Here is a 9,564-nt window from a genome sequence, read left to right as displayed (position 1 = left end):
AGGCAACAAAGGTGAGAAAATTTGAAACCTCTGAAAGGTTTTCGGTCCCTCACCCTCCAGCAGAAATCGGACAAACGACCTGGCAGGGCGCAGGTGATCTGCCCGCTCTCCATAGCAGGAAGGCGGGGGCCAGCCGGTTAGGAGGGTACCGTAGTATTCTGATTTGAGATGATGAGGGCCTAGCAGTGTAGAGGTAGTGCCTCTGGGAAAAGAAAAACTCACATACCCTGCAAAAACCAAAATACTTGTACCTGTAATGGAGATGCCCTGGTTTCTAGCAAACACACGTTACAACCCAAGCCTGGCGGAGGCGGGCCTCCTGTAGAGGCCACGATGAACGCTGAGTAGGGCGGTCCCGCGCCTTGCTTTCCCAGTCAGTCTCCTCACAGCTTTGTCCAGGTATCGTCACTCATAAACCTTAATAAAAATACTTTACTTTTCAAACCTGTCTCGTTCAGATGATAAGTTACATGGCAATTCTAACTATACTTAATAGAACGATATCAATAACAGTAAGAGTATGAAATAAAAAGATGAGAAATCAGAATAAAGAACAAGTTTAGAAAGGACAACTGGAGATTTATTTACGTAGGGAAGGGCTTTATCCCTGAGAACTGATGGATTCACTGAGGGTAAGAAGGAAGTGGAGAGTGCAGTGTCTGCACAGCGTGAAAGGAACAAGGGCTTGAAGGTGACCGAAGTCCTCAGTGGAGAGACGCAAGCCCCAACGATTTCCTGTGGAACAAAAAACAAAAAGAAACAATGGGAAAGCCAAGAAGACGGAATTGGACCACTGGTAAAATAATGCAGATATCCAGGAGGTTAAAGAGGAAAATAAGCTCCTTGGTCTCTATGACTGACAAAGCGACAAGAGTCAGAAGGCCATGGCACGGGCTCACGGGTCATGGGCATGAGGTGACCGTGGAGGACATATCAGACTGCTGAGCGCTGGCGGACAGGAGCTCCAGCTGAAGGGTGGCTTGGGAGGCAGCACAGGTGGGAACCATACAAAGCTCCTTCTGCGAAGCACAGAAGCTGGCAATGCTCAGGAAAAGAGAAAAATGTGTGATGAGGATGAGAAAAGTCACATTTATCAAGCTCACAACTTTTCAATTACACTGAACAGACTCTTTGAGAACAAGAGCCTGTGTGTTATTTAAATCAAAACAAAACACTAGACACAGTTTGTGACCTGAGGTGATAATTATCCACACCCTAAACGCACTAAAGACACCTACGTGTGTAAATGCTGAGCAGCCGTAGCTGCCAGGGTGTCTCCCCATCTTCCTCCACCCATGAGCGAATCACCTGTGGCCTCACCCAGGGCCAGGCTGTTCCAAACTCTATCCTGAGTACCTTGGCACGGAGCAATACCCACTCCTCTGTGCAGGCATCATGCTCAGCGGTTCACCAAGTGCAGCTCTTGCAAATTGTGAAAATGGCTTTTGGGTTCCCAAAAGGAGTACAATCTTACATGAATTTTTACATATATCTATCTGTATCTTTTCTTTTTGTACCAGGAATCAAACTCATGACCTCAGGCTTGCCAGGTAAGTGCTTATGCAGCTGAGCTATATCCCTAGCCCTATCTATCTGTATCTGTATCTATATCTATATCTCTAACACTTAAAACCAGGTAATTTCTCTAATTCCTTGTGTGGCTGTTAAATTAAAATTTTAAAACATACAGACATAAATGACTGAATTAATTATTGGGAATGCAAATCGTGAAAATGGCTTTCGTGTTTCCCAAATGAGTACCATCCTATATGAATATTTGAATATATCTATGTATATCTGTATCTACATATATATGTGTTTCCATGTCTATACTGTGTCTGTATCTATATCCCTAAACACTTAAAACCAGGTGACTCCTCTAATTCCTTGGATAGCAATTAAATTAAATTTTAAAAAATACACACATTTATGACTGAATTCATTACTGGGAACTATAAATGAAGATGTCTCCAAATGTACAAATACTGTTAACTGAAATGAAATAAAATAACATTTGAATTATTTCAAAGGCAAAAAGTAATTTTAAAGGCATTCATAAAAATTATAGTTGTTTTGCTCATATACTGAAGGTTCCTTAAGTGTTTGATCTTGCTATACTAGACTACAGAAGTATTAAAATATTTCAAAAGAAGAACATTTCTTCACATCAGGTATTTGAAACATCACTTTTTAAAGCAGATTATAATACACTTAACTGCATAATTGCTTTGTTGAAAAATAAAGATATGCACCACTATGACATGGAAAACTATAAAATGCAGGTACTAGAATTTGTACTCTCAGGATGGTAGGGGAGAATTATATTTGCCTATTCAAATTTCACATATATGTGCCATATTTTCTAAAATATATATATTATTTAGGCAAATTCATACATTTTATAGTGCTTGGTCTCTGTCATGTAGAAAAACTCTGAAATTCATCAATTAAATGAAATCTAAGAACACTTGGACACAATAAGTTGTACTAAAGAGAAAGTATTGAGGCTGTACAGAACAGTGGATTATGTCACAAAATACAACAAGCTGATACTGGTCTTATTTAACTAATCTATCTTATTTTTCCCAAATATACCAAAGTAAGATTTGATTTGATACACTTTGATACTGTCTTTGATCATTCATAGAGTAATGTTGTACATAGGGCCCATGATACCTACTGAGAATGTATCCCAAGAAAGACTTCTTGTCAAAAGTTTATTCAGAACTTGAAATTACTAGACACATTCACTGTCACAATTTAGCTTTTAAAGAACCAGAAATACAGCTGACCAGAGGTGCCTGGTGCATTTTCTCCACAGAAAAGGACCAAGCAAGACTAGACTTTGCGTTGCTGTGACGCCCAAAGCACTTGGCTTTTTAATTCCCATTGTTTTAACAGCCACGTTCACCTCTGCTCCATCTTTGCATCTGCAACATTACTGGAGTTCCCTTCTGCCCAAACTCGAAAACTTTTAAATCATTTTGCAACAATTTGCTCTGGATTCTCAAGGTGGATCGGGCTGAAAGCCTCCAACTGTAGCCATGACGCTGCCTCAACTTTAGGCTGCCTTGAAATTTCTTCCGTCCTGTTAATTAGTCCACTGCTCGTAATTCTAGTTTTAGACAAAGTCTATGGACATGAGCAAAATGCAGACAAATATTCTGCCAAAGCGTAAGACACATGCTTCGGAGTCCAGTTACCAACACAGCCTTGCTCTCAAATGAAACCTCCCGCCACCAGCTGCCTTTCTATGAGACCTCTGGTCATCTGAGCCCTGACCAGAATCCACTCTGAAGTTTGGCTCCCAGCATTCCAAGAGCCGCTTCTTCAGCTGGGATCTCCAAACCAAAGCTTCCCAAACTCTTCCCCCAGACTAGGTCCACAGGCTTATGCACCACACGGTTAGGTGTTGTTATAGCAATGACCTTATATCTCTGGTACCAAAACCTTTGTTACTTCCTTGTTGATTGGACAAAATACCTAACACTCAAAGTTAGAGGAGGAGGGCTGGGGATATATCTCAGTGGCACAAACACCTGCCTGGCAAGTACAAGGTCCCCACAGCAGAGAACCAGGGCAATATTCAAACATGTTTCTGATTTATTTCACTGAAGAGTATGGCCTCAAGGTATATCCATTCGCCTAGAAATATCTCAAGTTTATTCTCCTTTATGACTGAGCAATACTTCATTGTATAAAAAAAACTTTATTCATCATTGGTTGATAGCATTTGAGCTGTTTATAAGAGTTAGCTATTAAAAACTGTGCTGCTATAATCATGGGTGTGCACATAGTTCTGTGGTTTGATGCTTTTTAATTCTTTCAGGAAGATACCAAGAACTGGAATAGCTAGGTCAAATAGAACCTCTAGTTTTAGTTTTTTCAGTAATCTCCACACTGATTTCCACAGTGGTTGTACTAGTCTACACTCCCACCAACAGTGGGAAGAGTTTCTTTTCCACACAGCCCTGCCAGCATTAGTTATTGGTTGATTTATTGATAATGGCCATGCTTTCTGGAGTGAGGTGGTATCTCAGCATTGTTTTAATTTGCATCTCTTGAATGACCAGTGATGTTGAACATGTTTTTCATATATTTATTTGCCATTTATACCTCTCTCTCTGTTTCTCTGTCTCTCTGTCTCTCTCTCTCTTTCTATCTATATCTCCTTCCTATTGAATTATTCCCCTTACCAGTATTTAGTGACTTTCTTTGTTTCTTCTCTTCAGTTTTGATTGAAGTCCACTTTGTCTAAAAATAGCAGTGATAAATAACCAGTGTAGTTGTGAGCACAGAGCAGCCTTCTGCAAAGCAAGGGGACAGCAATGACTTGCAGCATTTGCCAGTTTTTGCCTTATAAATACAAGCAATAGGATTCACTTCAAACTATCACCACAGTGTCAAAGGCCATCAAAATGCCTGAACTTTGAGCAATCTCCTATTTTTTAAAATTGGTTTTCTCAGAATTTTGTCTTGGTTTTGTTTTTAGACAGAGTCTTACGCTGTGGTCCAGACTGGCATGGAACTTGCCAGCCTCCTGTCTCAGCCTTCCCGGTGCTGGGATTATGAAGGCGCACCACCACCTCACCCCGTTCCATCACATTTCCAGTTGGGAGACACCCGGCCTTGCACACCATTCATCAAGCTTAACCGCGGTGAGGCTGCGAACAGCTCCCTAGTCGGGAGTTGGCTCTCCAGGGCTGTGCTCTGCCTGAATGGGGCACAGCAAAGGCAGGCAACAGGCACAGAGGAGAGGTGCCCAAGAGGCCGACAGCAAGGTCCTTTTACATGACATAAAACGCTGACTGTTTTCAGCATTCTCAGCCGTAGCAAAAAAATAAACTGCCCCTGCTGGAAAGGCTGACAGCCTACCACACCAAACAAGTCTCCCTACACCAGATCCGGAGCGGCATAATTACATTCTATGCGCTGAATAGATGACCAAGATTTTAATTTCATAGGTATATAAAAAGATAAAAACCAGGACAATTGTGTTCAAAGTAAAACAAAAATGTATCTCCTTATAAAGTTTAATGGTACAGTATGAAAGTTAGTATTTAAAAGAGTTAAAGGAAGTCCTGCTGCTGTAGTTGCTCTTATCTTAATCTTTTTCATAATTTGGAACAAATTCACATATTAGCAAAAGCAGAATCTAAAAAGAATATACACATCCACCACAGGTAGCCTATAAACTTGGTAAGGACCTCAACCATATTTCCCACGGCTGAGTCCCACTCACCAACAGAGTTACGAATACTGTGTCCCATAGGGTGTACTGTGTACTGTGGAAAGTTTCTCTGTTAAATAAATACCCCCACGTAATTCTACTTGATGTTCAGCCGAAATTGTTAGAAGGTTTTCTACTGACCTCATTAACCATGGTAGTTACCAAAAATGGCTGAGAGAGGGAAGAGAAGGAAAATCACTATCTCAAAGGATAAAATACCTGTCCGTGAAAATGAACGTTAGGAACAGCTTTGCATCTTTTCCAGAGTGCTCATGTACTGATTATCACTTTCTTTGGAAACCCAAAATAATTTAGTGTTTTCACTTCCTTGACTGAATACATCTAAACAAATCCACTCTCTGGTCTCCTTTGCAACCCATCAACTCCACGGGGAAGGCGTATTTCTGACTTAAAGGAGAGCGGTTTGACGGGACGAGCTGATATCCACATCCCCTACTGGCTCACTCACCTGGCGCGTGTGTGACGTCACCCATCATCCAGCTCCTTTTGGGCATATGACATCATTTTCTGCTTGGAAATAGGGATGAACTCATTTCACTTAGGATACTGTTGTGTGTATACTGTCTCCCTTTCCCTAAAATTGCACCCTGCCTACTGTACTGCTTGGAAGTTTGACTATAACTTTGGTCATGGGCCCAGGAGGCACTGGGAACTCAGCTGTTTCTTTCTAGGAAGCAAAGCTTGTCCTGTCTCCACTATAAGAAAATATTGAAAATAAACTTGCCTATGTGATTGCTGACATCGTTCTTTAAGACTTTCCATTATTTTAATGGTGAAATTCTAAACATTTACGCTCTTCTTTTATTTTGGAGTAAGACTTCTTTGGACTGTAGGCATACATACTGGAAATTTCTTCTTGATATTAATTCATTACTTTTGACTTGATTTAAACTCATTCATTTACCGTCTGGCCATGTCTTTGTTGCTAGAGAAATCAATCTTTGTGATACAAGAATTTGATTTTGTTACAAATTTTTCATAAAGTTGATTATAGAAGTGTGGATTGATCATGCATACAGATCTGTAGTTCCGACTATTTGCCCTTGAGATACTTTTTAGTTTAGTTTGTGTTTGAAAATGTAACTTATTTTTCTCATTCCAACCCTTTCTCATAAGTGCCAATTGCATAAATGATTATTTTTGCTTATTCGTGTCTTTAGAGGATTACCATCATCTTTATGCTCTCAAATGAATTTTGTATGCATCTTTTAAACCTACTTTCAGATGAGAATACATTTCTAAATGCATTAAAATTTGATTGCATGTAATTTAATAATATACAAAGTCCTAAACAAATTTTTCTTCATTAATTAATAGATTAATGAATCTTGCCAGTATATTTCCTTCGGATACTAATTTCATCTAACAAGATTACTTTCATTGACCTAAAACAAAAGAACATTCGTGTATCAAGTTAACTTCTTGCTGAAATGTTTTCTGCTTTTCTAATTGTGAGCTGTTTTTCTTTGATTTAGTGCTCCTGCCTTCCTGATGTCTCAGCCCTTCCTGTCACAGATTTCATCTACGATGCATGTATTTTATCCAGAATTTTGGATGTTAAGGACAGAAAGAGAGATCTAATACCCACTAGTTCATCTTGAGATTTGAAACCTCCCACTTTTCTCTTAAAAGATATTTTTTTGGATCTAAAATTCCAGGCTTATAGGCTTTTGTTGCCAAGCCACCTTTGCACAATTGAAAAATAAATAACAATGAGCACAGAAGGATGTAGCCTTAGATCTAAACAGCAGTGTAAATCTCAAGTGCACAAAATGATTTAGTCAGAAAATGATCTATTAAGTGAGAATCCACTAAGCAGAAATAATAGTCTGACTTGGGGCACTTTCCTAAATGCTTTGTCATGTCGAGTCAGAAAAGATTCTTTCTAAGATCAATGAGAAGGTGCACTGATTTTTCTACTTTACTTTTCAATACCAATCATTTTTTAGTCTTCCATGTTACTTGATATTGTTATATATAAAATTAATAAATCATTTTTGTCCACTCTATATTCCTAAAATAGATTATTTGAACTACACTTGCAGGAAGGCAGTATCAGGAGAGCTGTTGGCACATTAGCTATCTGATGCTGAGTGAAAAAGCACAGCTTTTGTTGTCAATGTAAACTATTCATTATTCTGGTGCCACAGCTATCCAGGAGCACAGAACATGACTTTCTTTGCAAAATATGGCCGGCTCCAAGATTTAATGTCAAAGCAAAGCTAATGGAGGAATAACTCTGCTCAGGAAGAGGTTTGGGATCTTGAATGTGTTGTCTAATTTACTTTGCAAATTTTCCATGAAATAGTTAATTGACTTTGTGGTCTTTGTTGAAATGTTTTAAACTAATTTTCTCCACCTGTTAAAAGGATATTTTACACATCATATAAATAAATTTGCCTTTAGAGGCATTTTTATTTTTATATGTTTATACTAGGAGCTTTATGTGTGGAAAGCCCCAGAACAGGAAGCAAACCAGAAAAAGAGCAGAACATCATATACTATAATTATTCATTGCTCCACAGTGTACTGTATTTTTTTTTCAGTACACTTATAGCCACTAGATTTAACATGTGCAATATAAAAGTGTCTGGAACTTCAAAGCTAAAACACTCTTTTACCAATATAACTTCTTTCAGAGACAGACATTCATAGTTTTTGAACAATAATAGAAGTATGTGTGTACACATGTGTTCACATTTTTAAATTTATAAATAAGCACATAGCTGGTGTTGTAGGATTGAGACTGACTCAAATGCAAGCTGAATAAGCAAAGTGGCATCCCTCTAAAGGCAAATTTATGTATAGGGTGTGTAAAATATACTTTTACCAGGTGGAGAAAACTAGTGACTACAAAGTCAACTATTAACTCTAAAAGAAGGTTAAGTGGAATTACACTATTACATGTAAAACAACATGAGTGAAAGCAGGTAAGCATGAAGACACCACTGATTACATTGTGTGCCAGTACTATAAATACTCAAGGTAAAGTTTTTTAAAAGCCCAGCAGATTTTATGTAAAGCAGCACTTCACTCTGTGCTTTTGACACACACATGCTAAATACATCCCAAACAGACTGGCAGGAAGGCCAGGAAACAAGAGCACTGAGCGTAAGGATCGTGGAGCAGTACTGCTAACAGTTTACAAAGTAGATTTCAAGACAAGGAGTCTTGGGGAAAAAAATGTGTCTTTTTCGTAGTGGTAACGGTTCATTCATCAGAAAGATTTAACCGTCCTGATTGTGTAATAACTAATGATGAATTTAAATACCTATGATGCAGGTATTGGCAGAAATAAAAGGGGGAATATGAATTTATGATCTGTGTTGGAAGTTCTAATACTGTCCTTTTTGTAAGTGAGAATAAGAAGACAAAAGTTCTAATATTGATGGCTTTACACATTGAAATGATTGTGGTAATCAACAGGCAAAAGCCCCTGTAGTACCAAAACACTTACACAAAACAAATGAAGAATATATTTTTCTTATGTGTGCAACACGATAAACCATTTGACATATTTTGTACCATAAAGCAAAATTTTTCCATAAAGCAAATATATTGAATATATATTAAATGTATTAAAATGATTAAATAATATATAGCAGTTTCCCTAAACACAATGAATTTTAATTAAAGAGCAGTAACAATAACATATTGCATAAAAATTTTCCAGTGGTTGGAAATTCAGCAAGGTACTGCCAAACCATCAGTGAATCAAATAAGGAATTCCAAGAAAAAATTTAAAATCAGATTAAATATGAAAAAGTATATTAATGTATGTGAGAGTCAGCTAAAGTAGTGATTAAAACAAATTTATACTTTGAAATATGCCTATTAGAAAGAGACCTTACTAAGATAAAAGAATTACATGTTAGTCCAGAAAAATGTCAGACACAAAGAGAAAAGTAAATTTAAAAAACAGCAAGTGAAGGAATGAAACTTTAAAAGATAAATTAAAAAGTTCCAGTAGAAAATTGAAAACAGCAAAGCATTATGTAAGAGCAGTTTGACTGCTGTTGTTTTTTTCTTTTTTTTTTTTTTTGGTTTCTTTCCAGTACCGGGAATTGAACTCAGAACCTTGCACTTGCCAGGCAGGCGCTGTACCACTAAGCTAAATCCCCAGCCCCAGAAGTTTGACTTTTACTTAAAACTTTATACAAAATTATTTATCAGTTTTATTCCTGGGTATGTGCTTAAATGGAAAACTGTCCACAGAGTAAAGGAAGGAGCAAGAAGAGAAAGAAGAAAATAGTAAAAGAAAAAGAAGAGAAGGAAGGGAAAGAAGGGAGGAAGGAAGGAAGGGAAGGAAGGAA

This window comes from Chinchilla lanigera, unplaced genomic scaffold, assembly GCF_000276665.1.
Source record: "Chinchilla lanigera isolate Chin_1 unplaced genomic scaffold, ChiLan1.0 scaffold00153, whole genome shotgun sequence".
Lineage (NCBI taxonomy): Eukaryota > Metazoa > Chordata > Mammalia > Rodentia > Chinchillidae > Chinchilla > Chinchilla lanigera.
The sequence above is the reverse complement of the archived record's forward strand: the minus strand, read 5'-3'. Positions refer to the sequence as shown.